Consider the following 18,409-nt stretch of genomic DNA (forward strand, 5'->3'; position numbering starts at 1 on the left):
CTTAAGGCCCTTTTACATTTAGCGATGCACCAGCGATCCGACCAGCGATCCGACCCGGTCAGGATCGCTGGTGCATCGCTAAATGATCGCTAGTGAGCTTTCATACAGAAAGATCTCACAGCGATGCAGCAGCGACGCAGCGCACGATACTTACCATTCACACACAGCGATCCTGCGTCCTCCCGCCCGCGTCCACGCGTCGCTGGACGTCACAGCAGGAAGTCTCAGCAGGAAGCGCACGACGAGAAATGGAGCCGGACATTCTCGCGCGATCAGCGATGGACAGCGGGGGAGCCGGTCGTTGGTAAGTATCACACATAGCGATATCGCTAGCAATATCGCTAGAACGTCACAAAACCAGTGACGTTTTAGCGATATTGCTAGCGATATTGCTTAGTGTAAAACCCCCTTTAAGCATAAGGGACTGTTAGATGTTAACTTTATGCAGGGCCAGCGTTACCACCAGGCACACCAGGGCAAATCCTAGATTCCTGGAAAAAGGGTATCCCAGTCACTGTCAGGTACACAGTCATGCCTAGGGAGCCCGTGAGTTGTGGGCCCTGGTGCCAACACTGGCACTAGGCTCCCACCATCGTACTTTCAACTGTTTCAAATGCTCACCTCTCCCCATTCCTCTGCTGTTCCGGTCTCCTCTGAATATTCTGGCTCCTTGCAACATCTCAGCGCAGAGGGCGTGATGACGTCACTACAGCGCACCCTCTGTGCCGAGAAGTGCAGAGGGTCAGAACACCAGAGAGTGTAAAGACTGGAGCAGCGGGGAATGCGGAGAGGTGAGTTTTTGATCATTTATTTTTTACGTATGCACCATTATATGGGGTCCATAATACTGTATGGAACAATATATGGAGCCCATTATTCTTTATGGAGCATTATTTGGGGTCCATTACATGGTATGGAGAAATATATGGGGTAATTATATGAAACATTACATGGGGTCCATTATTCTGTATGGAGCAATATATGGAGCCCATTATTGTGTATGGAGCATTATATGGGTTCATTATTTTATATAGAGCAACATATGGGACCCATTACACTGTATGGACCATTATATGGGGTCCATTATACTGTGTGAAGCAATATATGGGGACAAATGTACTGTGTGGAGCAATTTTTGGGACTCTCTGCGGCTCCAGACTTTTGAATTCCACCGGCATATGCACTATGGGCTGCGAGGAGTCGCCGGTTTCTGAGATATTGTAGAATTTACAATAAATATCACTCATGTAATTTAAGAAGTGAGATCTTTGGAATTGTACTATATCTATATTTCTCTGCCATATCTGTGCATTATGAATCGTGGTATATATTAAAGCGGCCCACAAAAAACTGGAGTCGGCCTTGGCCCCATGAGTGTGCAAAATTGTTGGACAGCACGTTGCCTTCAAGAAAGGCATTAGTGAGAGGGATTGAACACACTGAGTGTAAAGGGCCTGTCACACTAAGCGATATCGCTAGCAATATCGCTATAACGTCACTGGTTTTTGTGACGTTATAGCGATATCGCTATGTCTGATTTTTACCTCCGACCGGCTCCCCCGCTGGTTATCGCTGATCGCGCGAGAACGTCCTGGGCTGTTTCTCGTCGTCAGCTTCCTGCTGGGCTTCCTGTGGTGCCGACGAGCGACACGTGGACGTGGGCGGGAGGACGTCACGATCACCGCGTCTGACAGGTAAGTAGCGACCCCCGACCGCTGCTATGTCGCTGGTGAGAGCTGCCTGTGTGGCAGCTCACTAGTGACCACTTAGCGATGCACCAGCGATCCTGACCGCGTCATATCGCTGGTCGGGATCGCTGGTGCATCGCTAAGTGTGACAGTACCATAAGCTGTGCTGCATTGTCATTGAAACAAAGACTGTGCCTGAGGAGGAGCTGCTGAAGAGATTGCCAGCAAGTTGTAATAAAGTCTGTTTAACATTCTTGGTAAATCCGCACAGAAACAAAGTATAAAAAACCTACATTTTGGTGAATGTGGAATTTTAAAAAATTCTAGGAGATATGAATCACAGTACACACAAACTTATTTACTCATTTCTACTAACTAGTAAAGTGATGAAATAAAGTAGGTCTTGTAAAAAGCCATATGAAACAGTTTCCAATTAAAGGATGAGTTATGCCACAGTATACTTTTGATTAACCATATCGTAGCTTCCTCTGAAGAGTCTCATAAGAATTTCTATTGAATTTCCACTATGAGGTTATTATCTTGATGCATTTCCAACATGCAATTAAACAAATGTAGACTGAATTGTATGATTCTCTAAAAGTTCATTATAAATTATTTAAATAGCAGCAATTAGCTAGACTAAATTAGGATACTGGGATGATAGCCTTTCAATGAAAGATAACAATGGAAATTCAACTTCTATTGTTCTTATTTACTTAAAATGCAGAAAGTCTTTAAAATAGGCACCAAAAAAACAAAATAAAATGAGCCCCTCCAATCCCCATGGGACTCCAAAACACAAAAAGAAATAATGATGGCCAAAAATATATAAATACATTACAAATAGATACTGAATTAGTGTCATTATTTCTAGAAGCAAATCTTCACTACTTGAAGTAAGCTTCATGACACAAATCAATACGATCATCTCTACAGATCAGCAGCAAAGAAAGAATTAAATTCTGAATTTTTTACAGATCACTATTACATTTACTAAAAGGCCCTTTCATAGGTGAAAAAAGTCAATGGCATCAGAGAAATAGAGCGCCATGGGCTAACCCCTTTATAATGTGCTTTATAGATGACGTTTTTGGTGGTACTAAGGCTATGTTTAAGCTATAGTTTTAAGCACTGAAAAAGATGGAAAAACAAAAAGATGGCAATCTGGCACAGAAAAAATGTATTAACAATCCATTAGGTGTTTTGATGCAGGGTTTCCACCTTTATCTACAATTTGCTGTCAAGGACATTGACCCTGACATATCATAGCATCAGTTTTGGAATTCATCTATATGACCAGATGGTAAGCTGATGTATTTTTCCTCTTTTTTCCTATTGTATTTTTCAATTTATGCCAATAGAGTGTGTTTAGCATAAGTCAAGGTAGTATGCATTGGCACATATGGTTTAGTGTTATTAAACCTTTTTAGACAATAAGGTGATTGTCTAGGCAGTGGTTTTAAGGCCCCCACACACATGCTCATGTTGGTCAAACCGCTGATATATATGGGTTCAAACGAAGGTCTAAGGTGTAGGGGCACGGGCCGTTTGATGGTCAGGAGAAATGTTGACCGTGTATGTTCAATTTCACACTACCTTATTTTATTCTCAGATAAACCAACAACCAACATGTCAGACGGCAGCTTTCTCATAGAGAACGCAGGACTGCTGGGCGTAATAGCCCTCCTGTGTTCGGGAGAGTCTGTTGACTCGGCTGTTGTCTTCAGCTGAAGCATCGTTCGGTCGCCAGCCATCAAGTGTGAATGGCCAGCTTTAGTAACTGACTGAGCAATCAAAGCAAAGCTTGTAGTTTTGGTATAGCTGATGTGACACAAATGTGTGCATACCTTAGTTCATTCATTTGCCACATCTGTTTGGTATTCAATACAAAGGTTCTGCATTGCCAAACAAAAAAAGATGTCAAGTGGTCTACCACTCAATGGCATACACCATAGATTTCTGCTGGAGGTCATACAGCAGTGTGAGCAGATCCATAGTTTGTGACACATTCTACATTATTATTTTAGACAGTTTGATAGTGACCTCAGAAAATGAAGCACGTAATGATAAGCTGCACAAAAACTGCAGGGAGGAAACACCGTCACAAAGGATAAATGTGGTTTAAAGTATACTAAATGCAGTGTTGATTGCCAAACAATAGAGATTATGTGTGAACCCAGGATATGTCCAAGAATTATAAGAAGTCTTGAATCTTTTAACAGAACTGGTGAATGCCACCATTTTATTTTTTCTTACATGAAATGATAAAAAGCCTAATTGTCAATAGCACTTTTGGTACGTGCTTGTTAAATCTTGTTCTTGATTCCATCTGAAACATCTAATTGTGTAATCTCATATTCTAAATTCCATTGAAAACAAAGTTATTTCTATTACATATATCGTCATAATGTGAAAAGAGAAAAGGTAATTACGGTATTAATAAACACTAAAAAATGTCTCATATTTCTCACTTTCAATTTCAACTGGTTATAAGCGGTATAGACTTAAAAAAAAATATTTTTATCATATCCATCCGACAGTAACTGCAGTTCATGTAATTTGCTTGTTTTTTTTTAGCCTACGCAAATAATGAGAGAGACGTCTGCTTACCAACAAATCTAATAGCATAGAATAAGCTACCTAATGGGCTTGGTGCACATTTGCTAAGAGCATTTCAATTTACTTTATAGCTTTACTGTACCATAAATGTGCACATTTAGTCCCAAGACAGCACTATTACAAAACAATAAACTGGGAGATTTTAGAGGAGAATTAAATATATCAAGCACTAGAAGCGGACACCTTGTAGAAGATGGTGCATTCAGTGCTTACTTCACACAATGCAGTAATGTTAATTCTCCAGACGAACAATGTGCGGCTGCAACGTTTGTGACAAGAACACATACTGTATGGGAAGAGACCAATTTCATCAATCAAGATGAAAGGCCTAAGCTCCCCTTCTGCTCCCAGATACAACAGATGATTCTGCTTTCAAAGGATAAGTTAAGTCTTGTTTAATCTCTTCAAACATAACAAGCTGTTGCCTTGTTTGGTTCGGCCTGTTAATAAAAAATTCCCAGTAAAAAAACTAAAAAGGCAAAATACTAATGCACCTGTTTGATGTGCAATTGATAAGTCACCACTCCAAATAAAGTCTTCGGCAAGGAACATCACAAATCTCAGGAATATGAGCAGATGCATCTCTAGATGTGGCTAATGTCAATCATAAGACGACTATTCGTACACACACAATTGGCTGTGAATTGTCCTAAGGGTCGGTATGAAGATGAGCAGATCTTTCGATATATGTCTCCAGTAGATCAACTAATAGTTAAATAGGTTGAAAAATAGACTTAGGTCAATCAAGTTCAACCTTTCTCCACCAGTTGTACATTTGGTCACTAAATTAGCTGTAACCCACAATGTAATTGGTATCATGGAAATCATACAGTCCTTTTTTGAAAGCTGTTATAGTGTCTACCATTACTACGTCTTGAGGTCGGCATTCCACAGTCTGACTGCTCTAACGGTAAAGAATAGTGATGAGCGAGTATACTCGTTACTCGAGATTTCCCGAGCTTGCTCAGGTGATCTCCAAGTATTTGGATGTGCTGAGAGATTTAGTTTCTGTCGCCATAGCTGCATGATTTGGGGCTGCTAACCAGCCTGAATACATGTGGGGATTTCCTGTTTGTTAGGAAATCCCCACATGTATTCAAACTGTCTAGGAGCCACAAATCATGCAGCTACGGCAACAATAACTAAATCTCCGAGCACATCCAAATACTTGGAGATCACCTGAGGAAGCTCGGGAAATATCGAGTAACGAGTATACTCGCTCATTGCTAGTAAAGAACCCTTTCCTATTTAGCTGCCAGAATGGCCTTTCTTCCACCCGTAATGAGTGCCCTCTGGTCCTCAGCACGGTCCTTGGAAGGAATAAATCATGTGCCAGTGTTTTGTACTGCCACACATATATTTATACATAAATGAGATCTCCTCTGTGATGTCTTTTTTTCTAAGCTAAACAATCCCAACTTTTCCAACCTCGCAACATATGAGAGGCCTTCCATCCCTTGTAATAATCTTGTTGCCTGTATTTGAACTGACTCTAACTTCTGAATAACCTTTTCAAAATGTGGAGTACAAAAATGGATCCCATATTCTAGATGTGGCCTCACAAGTGATTTATAAAGGGGTAACAATATATTGGGATAGTAAGGGTTTTTTTCTCTCTTTTTAAATGCCCTAAAATCTTGTTTGCTTGTGCGGCTGCTGCTTGACATTGAGTACTGCTGCTCAGCTTACTTGTAACTAGAATACCCGAGTCCTTCTCCTGTTCTGTAGTCCCGAGTATGGTCCCATTTAATGTATATGCAGAAATAGGATTCCTCTGTCCTTGTTTCATTACTCTACATTTATCTACATTAAATCTTATTTGTCAAGTGTTTGGCAAATTCAGACATCTTATCGAGATCATATTGTAATATTGTAATGTCATGATCTCATTAAATCTGAATAAATTTGGTCAGAATCCCAAGTGCTCAACTGCTGTTTATTGGGCTCTGTAGTCTCTTCAGACTTCAAAGCATAAAAAACTGAGGAAAGCGTTAAAACAAGAAACATACTAGTGTCACCTAGACCTTCACCACAGCGTTCCCAGTACTCTACTGTGTTTTCAGTTCATCCGGCACTAAGGCCCTCAAAGTCACATGGAAGGGTAACGAACCATTCTTGCCACTGAAGAGTCATGCCTTGGTGCTTGAAAATGCCAGTATTTTTTGTCACATATGTGAGGGGATTCTTTTTGCAATGGGACCCAAAAGCTTTCAGTTATGTCTTTGTCCTCTTCTCATTTATTTTAGTGCACTATACACAGAGTTTACACCTGATTAACTACTGCATATTGTAAAAAGTTAGTATTAATAGGGATCCTTCACAAAGTCTACCCATATCTATACATAGTTATAAGATATTAAAAAAAGGAATTCCAAAAATGGAACCTACGAACAAAAGCAGGCTCAAATGATCCAATTATTACTTGGTTGGTAACCGTCACATGCAACACTACATTTGTCCTTACAGAAATCTCAGCTTCAATCTGAATAAGATTTTCACCTTGATACAAAATTGTAATAAAAATCAATCTCTATTTAACAGAACGGAAGACATCTACAAAAAAGGTCTTTTGCTATGTAATCTGAGAGCAGCACAATGTAGGATCAAAGTCCCATATTCCAGTGATGTGTCACTAAAGGGGGTTTTACACATAGCGATATCGCTAGCAATATCGCTAAAGCATCACCGATTTGGTGACGCAGCAGCGATATCGCTATGTGTGATACTTACCTCCGACTGGCTCCCCCGCTGTCTGTCATTGATCGCGCGAGATCAAGCAGCTCCATTTCTCATCGGGCGCTTCCTGTTGGGCTTCCTGCTGGCGCCGACGAGCGACGCATGGACGCGGATGGGAGGAAAGGTAAGTAATGACCGCTGTATCGCTGCTGCATCGCTGTGAGATCTGCCTGTGTGGCAGCTCACTAGCGACCATTTAGCGATGCACCAGTGATCCTGAACGAGTCGTATCGTTGTCGGGATTGCTGGTGCATCGCTAAATGTAAAGGGGCTTTAACTGGGTTGTGTTTTGCTGCTTCAAAGCAGTCATTGTTTTATTAGCAGGATTTTATCTGTAGAAGACAACAGGCCTCGTGCCTACTAGTCCAACCACACCCCCAGCACTGATTAGCAGTTCTCTATCACTAAACAATATGCACAGAATGCTGTGGTGTGTGTAATATACAGCAGAGAAAATTGTGGATACCACAACTACTGCACCCAGGAAACTAAGTGATACATCTCTATCCCTACCAAGTGCTGCTGACATTACATTACAAAAACCTGCTGACATATTCCATTTAAACATTCATAATAGATGACTATTCCATAGTTACATAGCTTGAAAAAACACATAAGTCCATTAAGATCAACCTTTATGTAATATAATTCCAGCCTATCAATCTAGTTAAGAAATATAAGTTAAACTGCATACAGAATAAAATAGTCATAGCACATACAATAATCTATTACACTATATTTTATGTGAAAACCAAGAGCTCCACGCAATTATAACGTATTCAAGTCAATGCAAAGAGAAAAATATAAGGAGTACAGAGGACAATTTACATGTCATGGCGAACTGTCCATCAGTCTTTGCTGCCCTATTGGACTATACATTTTAGCGGTAAACAAGGTGAAATTGTAAAAAGACGTAAGTACAGAAGGCAGTGCTCCGCTAGTGAGAGCTCTCATTATTCTAGATACAAGAGTAGAAATAATTACACACGGTCTTCTCATTATGACAGACGAGCTGGAGAACACTGCAGAGGTTTCTTTTGACCAGGAGAGACAAATAATTGCTGACCCGAGTATAGAAAACACTGCAGTAGGGTCAAGGACTTGGCTCTCTCAGATATTAAAGTGAAACATTGTACTATGCTTTTAATGATTGTGGAATATTAGCAATTTAATAGTTAAGTAGAACAGGAGTGTATCTGGAGTGTGTTCAGCCATATTACCCCTGGGCCGTATAGACACTGTCGAGCATCAAGACTACATGATACCAACGGGAGACCCTACAGATCTGTACAACACCATATTACACCTCTGTATGGACAGAGAAGTTCTTCAAAGAGAGAATACTGTCCCTTCATAATGTGGCCAGATTTCAGAAATATCCATTTTATTCTCTTCATTTAATGAAAACTACAGAAAACTTATACATGTATGTTTCGGTTGTTTTGGTTAGTATGTATGAGGAGTAAGCCCATCTGCATGGGAAACAAACTATGATATTCATTGAAGAGTCACCTCCAATCCCTAGTTTTGTCATGGATAAGCATAGTAGCTGAGCTTTTATAAAGTAAACTAGTCTCATGAAAAAAACGGTTTTACCCTACAGATATGGAGTTAATCTGCTGGCTAATCGCATTCTGAACCTGCCCGGAGAACACGTTTAGAGGAAAATAACTTTATCCCCCTACCCACCCCGGAAGTGTTTGGCATTCAGTCACAGCCGCGATGTTTCAGTCACCGCTCTGTGAATAGAGACTTGTCTATAACCTCATCCCTTGCTCTGATTGACAGGAGGCCCCAATCATGAGCAGGCTGTCAGTCAGTGCTGGAGGAGCGATCACAGCTGCTGTTCACTATGCTCTGAGTGGTGACTATAGTCGCCCCTTGACTGCATGCCGAATGGTACTGGGGGGAATAAAGTTTATTTCCTCCTGGCAGCAGAGCTCTAAGGGTGTGTGCCCATGGTCAGGAATCGGCAACACTTTGGATACAGCACATGTCCGCTGCATCTAAAGCACTGCCGAATTTTGAACGCAGGGGTTTCCGCATGTGTTCATTGAACCATGTGGAATCACAGCGTCCAATACATTGTATGGGTGATATTTATCTTGCTGAGACTCACATCTCCGCAAGATAAATTGACATGCTGCGGTCTGGGAAGACACATCGCATGCCTGTCTCTGTGAGTGAGCCGCAGGCGTCGGTGCTTGCATAGTGGGCACGGGATTTCTTGAAATCCAATCCACTATGTTGTAACATCTGGCCGCTGCGTGTTGGACACTGCGGATGTGAGCAACGTCCAACCCGCAGCGTTTACTGACTGTGGGAACGTACCCTTAGTGCGGACACCGAGCAGGTTCAGAACTATATTAACATGCAGATTAATCTCATATATGCAGATTAATAGTGATTTTGCACTTAAAGGGATTCTCCAACCTTGGACTGACAACTGATCATACATTTATCATGTATTGGCACCCTACTGGGTGCCTCTCATTGCACACTCTGCTCAAATCAACTTATGAGGTCTTTGGAAAGAGAATATGTGCCCCAGTCATAAAGCCTTTATGAGACATAAAAGGTTTTTTCGTTTCCTTGTATTTTTTCATAGTTGGAGATTGTTGGAATTATTTCACAATTGTGTATTTTGCTTTATTTGTTTAAACATTTTACAAAATTGATTAAAAAAAACAAATTTGAATTCTTCCTGTAAATTCATTTTGGATCTGTTAACAGCAGAATGTGGTGTTGGTATTCATTCATCATTCTCAATGCCCCAAAAATAATACCACAAATTAGTCATCTGTCCCACACCTAGCGGATGTGAGCGGTGAAACAATTTTAGTGCACTGAACCTTCCGTTACATTCCATGCAGGATCCTAAAGCCAGGTCTAAAGAGAGGAACATGACAAGGGTTTACTTTATTACGTGAAAGATGATATTATTAGGATCTGTGATTAAAGTGAAAAATTGTTTTCCTAAGGAAAGTAGCAATCTGCCGTATAACCCTCTGCCACGGTAAACTGAGCCGGCTATCAGGGCAGATAACATCTGGATGTATGCAATTTACATTTACTGCCGATTCCTGTGTAAACAATTTCACTGATATCAGAGGAGACATTTAAACATTCCACTGCTGCATAATTGAAACCATCAAGTAGAAAGTTACCTGAAAAAAATAAACCAAAGTAATAATTTGGCAAAAATCGGAAATGTGAAATTACTTGTGCAATTATAAATATCATGAAACTTCCCACACATCTGCCTTTAGAGCACTGAGTGGATACTGTTGGATTTATGTTATGTGTAAACTGCTGTAACAATTGCAATGTTCGTTTAGTGTAGATGCAGGTAAAACCTATCGACAGACCTCCATTCAGCCGTCAGGGTGTCCTTTTGACCTTCTTTAAAGTAGTATAGGTCAGTTTACATTTTATTCTGATGTATGGCATATAACAGTCTTCTAGACTATTCCATATAAATAACAGTTGTTAGTAATACTTTTTTTTAATCAAAAAATAGCATAAAAGCCATCCCACCATGACAAGGTAACTCTGATCGGGACAGTCCTACACTGTCTAATATTAAAACCTTACCATGTGTCAATGTTGATGTCAGTGTGTGAATAAGGACAGACAAAAGGACTGGGTCCAATCAGTGAAACACCAGTCTGGTGAAGCCTTATATACAATTTCCAGCTCAGGAGGGGGAGGCCATTATTGCATTCTGTGCAAGCTGGGGTGTGACATGAAAAACAATATCAGATATACCGTATTTTTTGGACTATAAGACGCATCGGACCATAAGACGCACTCCAAATTTTCAGAAGGAGATTGGGGAATAAAAGTAATGCATCAAATGAGGTCCATCTTACAGTCCTGAATTCAGCTTACCCAGAGTCACAATGGGTGTTTGGTGGTCCAGCTATGATATGACCCAGACTGGTGCACAGGTTCGACGGTGCTCAGTGGTGTGGGGCCTCCGGTGACATTTTGTGAAAGCCCGGAGCCCCCGCTGCCTGAATCCTAGTTTGGTGCTGCGTGTTCAGCGGTGCTTGGTGGTGTGGTGGTGGCATTTTGTGAAGCATTGCTTCGATGCTGTGGCCTCCGGGAAAATGACCGCCGGAGGTGGCGCATGTACAGATTCAGATCTCGGCAACGAGATCTCGTCCCAAGATCTCAGGAGATGAGATCTCGGAGCCGAGATCTCAATCTGTGCATGAGCCGCCAGCAACGGCCATTTACCCGAAGCCGACAGCATCGAGGCAATGGAAGGGCGGAGGCTCCTGGCTTTCGCAAAATGTCACCGGAGCCCCCCCGCACCAGTCACGTCAGGCTGGGATGGAAGAGAGATCATCACCCTGCAGCATCAGAGCACCAAAAGAATCTCCCAACTCCTGCTGCCACCACGCTAACTGTAAGTACATTCCGACAATAAGACGCACCCCCGTTATCCCCAAAAAAGTTTGTGGGAAAAAAGTTCGTTATATAGTGTGAAAAATACAGCACATGATGATTCCGAAATAAAATATTGAAAATGTGCACTTTTATTTCATCAATTACAAGGCCAAAAGGTAAAAGGACTGGAAGGTCATATGTTGGCCTCTGGCCACTAATTTAGCAAAAATAAATTGAGACCATTTCATAATCACAGTAACAGATAAATAGGAATAAAATATTATTATCATTTCTATTTTACCCTTATAATCTATTTTGTGCAATTTAAAAACACTTCCAATAACAAATATACCTCTGGATATGATACAGTTAAAGCACTCAGCTCTAAATTACTAGACTTTGAAGGTCTGTGAGATAAAAGTGAATGTATCATGTTACTGCAGACTAATTATATACTGTGCCAGTCAACCCTGATGTCAGTGCATGACATTAATATATTATCAACGATAATACAGATCTGACAGTAATATGAACCATCTGCAAAAAAACCCACAATCTTAGCAATGCTAAATTTAACTAGAAAAGAATAAAAATGTGCAGTTGAGAGTACCCCATTAGAAGAAGAGAGATAGGTGTGAAAACGGTCAGTGATGTGGTGCCACTAAAAAGCTGCCACCAAAAGGCTTCACGCAAAGGGAATGTTCATATTTGAAGAGGTAAAAAAAAAATTAAATGAATAGTTCTGCACTTTGATTAAGTTTTACTCAAATAGTTTTAGAAAATGGTAAGAGTTTTAATAAAAAAAATTTATAGAAAAATTCCTTATAAAATATTGGCTTTATAGGTCAAACCTACATTGGTCAAAGGTGAATTTAAACTCTTTTCTACATTTTCTCCATCTCTGACATTTAAGACACATACATATGCCTTAAACTTCTGGTAGATGCCCTGTCTTCCACTGACACGTGGCCATGTACATGGGGCTTTCTCCATTTTAGCCAAAGGGTGTTCTGAATATTATCAAGAAATGTGGAAAGGAGCCCAAGATATGTTGAAACTCAAGATACTGTATTTTGTCCTTCCTGTTGGAAAGACTGAGGACCAAAAAAAAACCCAATATGGTCTTATTCAATGATAAAAGACAATAAGATGCAGGGAATTGTCTACCTGGTATAGTTGTGTATCCCATAAGATAGATCAAGTATACATTTTTCAGCTACTGCAGTCCCACAGATTAAAAAAAACATTTAAATGTCAAAAAAGAAACAAATAGGTGGGTCTCTTGCGCTGCTGATGGAGATTCGTAACAATGGTTGAGACTTGGCCATTGTTTCAGATCTCCGTCAGCAGCGAAGAAGAAGATCCACCTATTTGTTTCTCTCCTAGTAGTTCTTCTTGTTGGGCTATCCTAGTACAAATTAGAAAGTCAACCAGTTTGTTTTTAAAAGCGTTCTTTGAGCGACTGATATTACCTAACTCTTGCGCAGGTGATCAATGTTAAATTCTCCAGGTGTTGTACCCCAGATCTCATATTAATGACCTATCCCCAGCACATTAAACCCAAAAAACATCATCAGTAAAGGCCAGTTTGCGTCAGTAGACTTGGTATTTCTAAGGCTAATTTCACATTAGCATTTTTTTGCGCATCGCATCGTACACAATAGAAACACATGCAAAAACGCATCATGCGTTTTTGCATGCATTTGCGTTTTTTATGCGCATTTGTCCTCTAGGGGTTAAAACTAGTACTCCAAAAACACATGCACACGAAAACGCAGACAAACGCATGTCCATGCGCACGCCTGCATTTCCATAGACTGTAATGCGTTATTTTGTTGCATCCCATACGCAAATGTGTGCATGCGTTTTTTGATGCCTTTCGGCGCACACAAAAATGCAACATGTTGTGTCTGGCGCACCTAGGTGCACACCTTGAAAAAATGCATGTGCACGAAAATGCATACGAACGCGTGCAAACGCAAGACGACGCGCACGCCATGTTAAACATAGGTACGCATGACGCATGCGAATGGACGCGCACGATGCGCTGCGCAAAAAAATGCTAATGTGAAACCAGCCTAAGGCTTCTAAACCCACTTTTCTACTGTGTTCTCTAAATTCTAGTTGTTAAACAATGACATCATGACAAAGTTTAACGGGCATCAGAAACATGTTCAAGTTTCAAGTCATACGCAATAGATGCATGTGAAGATGTTTTACTAATGCCCCATCAAAGTTGAAGATTTTATCCATTAAGATAGAGACTTTCCACTATTTATCATGACTGCTACAGTCTTTGGCAGTGACACATGCTCCGTGCTGTGAAAGGATTAAGGCGAGCTGGCTCCTTTCTTGTCCAAAAATGACACCTTAAAAGGTAAAAATCAGGTCCAAAAACAGCTTTGAGAAATCAGACACTGGATCATATAGAACTAAAGAATTATTTTGTTTAGTACTTGCTACCCATCTACAGTTTGTAGATGATGGCGCCATCTGCTAGTTTTTTTCCTAGAAGCAATTACCCTTTTTGTTATTCAACATGAACTCAACAGAGCACAAGACGATATAAAATGAAATACATAGAAATCCCAGCTGCTAATTGTTAAGAAAACATTTACATAAAAATACTAGAAAGTCAGAACAATAGCAAAGACAACACAAATCCCACTAATTATTAGTAAGACATGCAGTGATTTTGTCAGCGAGGCCTTTTAGATCAATAATTTGATCTAAGCTTCTTTAGAAACAAGCAACACTTCCTGATTAAGAGACAAAAACAAATTAAATTAACATGCAAAAAACGTCCTAGTTCTCACAATGCAATGCTGATTTCTACAAATTGGACAATGTAAAAAAAAATTGAGACTCATGGATCGCTCAGATTATTAAAAATAATTGAATTGAGTACTTCTTATCGGTGTACTGCATTAGGCACCCAAGTGGACTGAGCACATCACATGGATGTCGCTGTCTATCGACTAAGCCTCCTCTATAAATAACCAAGGGAAGGCAAACAAGAATATTCTTTCATTCCTTACTTTATATTGGACTTCCGCAGCAATAAAATCATTTTTATAAAGAATGATCTGTTTAGGACCATACAGTACAGGCCATACAAGGACAGCCACTGCTCGCTTCTGAAAACAGGTGCCAGGCAGCCCTTGCAGTGTATAAACTGAATAAATAAAAAGAATCGGGTCATGTTGTGTGACCATAGAAGAAAGTGTCCTGTGTAATGTTGGTTACTTTCCAGTATTTATAGCCATATGGTTGTACTGGAATGAGTACAAAGGGTCGGAAATGTGAGTGAATCTTCAACCTGACGTGTGTGTTTGGATGGTTACATAATCATTATTTCATGCTCGGCTGTATATAAAAACTATTCACTCACCATCTCTCAACTTTTATCTGTAAATGCACTATAAATGGGGACCTCCTTTTCCCTTAAGCTATGAACCGTCAGAGTTGAATGGCCATATTAAAGCATTGTCTCATCGTAGACAACACAGTTAAAGGGTTGCTCCACTACTTTTATAATGAATCAGCACCTCTCTCTAGGATAGGCTATTATCAGATTATTGGGGATCAGATACCCAGCACCCTCACAGATTAGCTGTTCTTAATGCTGGCAGTGGACCAAAGTAAGTAGCTGTGGGAAGGAAAAGCACAGCTCTATCTTCGGTGTAATGGCCACTGCTGAGTACTGCAGGTCCACTCCTATACATTTGAACAGGGTGGGAACTGCAGTGCCCAGCAGAGGCCACTACACAATGATGGACCTGTGCTGTTGGGCCCCACAACTAACAACATTCACCAGCACCAAGAACAGCTAATCTGTGAGGATGCCACTTGATGGATTCCTGCCAGTTTGATATTGATGACCTATCCTTAAGATAGGTCATCAAAATAAAAGTAATGGGGTAACCCATTAATAATATAGTCATCAGGAAAGTAAGCTTATAGGTATGGGGCCACATCACACTATGCATAGGCAGTTATTTTTGATGCAATGGATTCTCTCAGCTCTGACATATAGAATGAGGACCTGAGCAAATTATTTTCCTTGCTCATATTCATATGCTATAATCAGGTATTAGAAATAGACAACCAATGCCATTTAAGGAATATCACTACCCTTAATTCTTTTATGATATTGCGAAGATATGGCATATCATTCTGGCCTCACAGAACGAAGGGACAAAGTGGTATGTGATTGTCAAAGCATTTAAATGGTTGGTATACAATACAAAATAAAATTGTGGTACCGTGTTAGCCAGGAAAATAGATGTAAATACTTATGTCCCCCCAAAAATTGAGAAAAGTATTCAAGGTGTGATACCTTTATTGGCTAACCAGAGAAATTATAATTGCAAGCAAACTTTCAGGACTCAGAAGGTCTCTTCATCAGGCTAGAGTACAAGTGAAATGGTTGGTATGTAATACTATTTTCCAACACTATTGGCCACTGTAGGAAAAGGGTAGGTCTTCTAACGCCAGATCAGCCCTGATCAATTTTGTGCTTAGCGTTATGTGGAAGTAACACATACATTCGACTTTATTTTGTAGAAATTCAAGCTGTTGCTCAATGCATTATAATTCTTTTGACGACCCTACAGTAGACATTCAGTGGCTCAGGACCTCTGCTGCCTTAAAATTGTTGGATTATAGTAATTTCACTGTTAGCATAAATGTTTACCAAAAAATATTGGAATTTTCAGTGCATTAGGAATAAAAAGAGAAAAATAACCTTACACCAAAGGCTCAAACAATTACCGATAAGCATTATGTGCAGCAAATAAATACAATTAGGGTTTAGTTCCATTGTTAGTATTGGTGGGGCGAGTTTTGCATTTTATTTGTCGGTCAGTCATAAAGAAAAAGCCTTAGGGCTTGTTTTCATTTAACAAAAGCAACACTTGTTCTTTATTTTATGGATATTAAAAATTAATTTCATGATGAAACATGTTTTGCCTCTATGATGATGAGCGGATATTGGGTTTCTATGTGTCTTGTTGTCTTGTCTACCTTGTAACACCAGCTGGAAGTGTTTTCTGAGCCATCTTGGTAACATTTGACCCCCAATGGTTTGCTTTGGAAGCTGAAACCAGTAGAGGTTGAGTATGGATAAGCAATTCTCCAGCGACGACATGTCAGATTTGATGCACAACTTCCCTTCTCTCTTTGCTTAGACTAAGGTACAGCAAATGAAACTTTATAGAATAAACATCTGCTCAGATTAGCACACAAACAAAACATGGAATTACCAAGCATCGTACGTTGCACATGTAAGGCATGCAAATCCACAAACTCATCTTGAATCATTTAAAAGTCATGAAAACAGTTTACTACCCGGAGTATGGGTTCTATTAGAGGCAATCGTAATGTGATTTATTTAAGTAATAGCCTATCACATGGAGCCAATATTAAATTCCAAAACATTGCCTGACAGGGTCATTTGGAACTAATTTGTACTCTGAAAAAAAAAATGATTGCCACTAATTCTATTGATGGAGTGTGACTGACCAGTAGATAACAAATTGAAAGGTACAGGAATAATTTAGAACTTTTCTTGGATACCCATTTTTTTTGGAAACTAATTTAAAGACGAAACAAAAGGAACAACCTATATTTAATTACTGACTATACCATATGCAAACGTTGTGTCATTACAGGGAGACTACATCACCCGTGGCTCAGCGCATCTGAAAATCTTAGGGTATCACTTAAGAGATGTGTGAATGTGTGGAAATTTCATTCAAAGTAAGTACAAAAGTGATTTTAGGGTGGTATGTGCACACGAGGTCTTTTTCTGAAATGGAGACCAGGATGAGCGCTGTCTTCAGTTGCCGCGATTGAATCAAGGACGGTGTCTTTTTGATTGCTTCAATGACTATTTATTTAAAAATAAAAACTTATTAATACACTTGTCTGCACAACGTGTTTCAGCAGCTCACAGCCTTCAACAGGTGTCTAATAAATATATACTTATCCAACTTTATATCCTCCACCACCATTAAATGAGAGAAATGGAATGGGTAAGGGATGACGAGGGGGAAAGGGCAGGGAAGACAAAGGTTAAACATGTGCATATTTACTCCTTGCTCTGTACTTTTGTTTAGAACCATACAGCGGTGCTCCAGGCGCACCGAGCGTCTGTGGAGAAAATCCAATCTACCCGAAGAGCCGGCACCTGCGCACTGCAGTATTCTGCTCTGCACTCAACAGGGCAGAACAGTGCGCCTGCGCCGGAGCCACGACAGGCAGCAAAGAAGAGGACGTCACCATTAGAAGATGGGAGGCGCCGGACTGCAACACCCATCGGACCAAGACCGGACCGCCCCCGGTGAGTATAATCTAACTCCTTTTCCTTCTCTTTCAGGTTACATCAGGGGCTTATCAACAGCATTACAGAATGCTGTAGATAAGCCCCTGATGTCGGTGCCGGCAGCTCATAGTCAAAAAATGGGGTGACAGATCCCTTTAGGCTGTTGGACTCGGCATGTTTGTTCATTATATAGACTGCCCATTAGTTTCAATGGGCACTCTGTAATACTTCTATTCACCTATGGTAGCACTGCAGAAGAACTGAACATTTACAGTTGATTACAGATGAGTGCTAGGGACCCATTCAATTGGCAAACCAAATGATAAACATAATGAAAAATGACAAAAATTAGTTATCCAAAGCAAACAACTTCTTTAAGTTGAAAAATAAAGATGCCTGGTCTTTTAAAAGAGGTAAAGCAGTGAAAATAAACCCATATTTTTGTTTCCAGTTTTCATAAGAATGGTATATATGCCTTAGTATAAACTTAGTATAAAGAGGCCCGAAGACATAGCTATCGGCTGTCAGCCATCTCTCCCCACTCCTCCACACACATACTGCCGTGCGTTCCTGTGCAGTCTAGGAGATACTCCCCGGACAGTGGCTTTTCTACCCAAAAACAAAAGGATTGGTTGTCCAAAATCAG

At 40.3% G+C, this 18,409-nt stretch overlaps 1 protein-coding gene across 1 annotated transcript in view; it reads right to left on the reverse strand.

Annotated features, from left to right (window-relative positions):
* MACROD2 (mono-ADP ribosylhydrolase 2) overlaps positions 1-18,409 on the reverse strand; it is a 2,987,523-nt gene that overhangs the window by 1,278,909 nt on the left and 1,690,205 nt on the right. The gene's annotated exons all lie outside the window — the stretch shown is intronic.

The sequence above is a fragment of the Dendrobates tinctorius genome, unplaced genomic scaffold (genome assembly GCF_039654945.1).
Source record: "Dendrobates tinctorius isolate UK_male_01 unplaced genomic scaffold, ASM3965494v1 ptg000203l, whole genome shotgun sequence".
NCBI classification, from domain to species: Eukaryota; Metazoa; Chordata; class Amphibia; order Anura; family Dendrobatidae; genus Dendrobates; species Dendrobates tinctorius.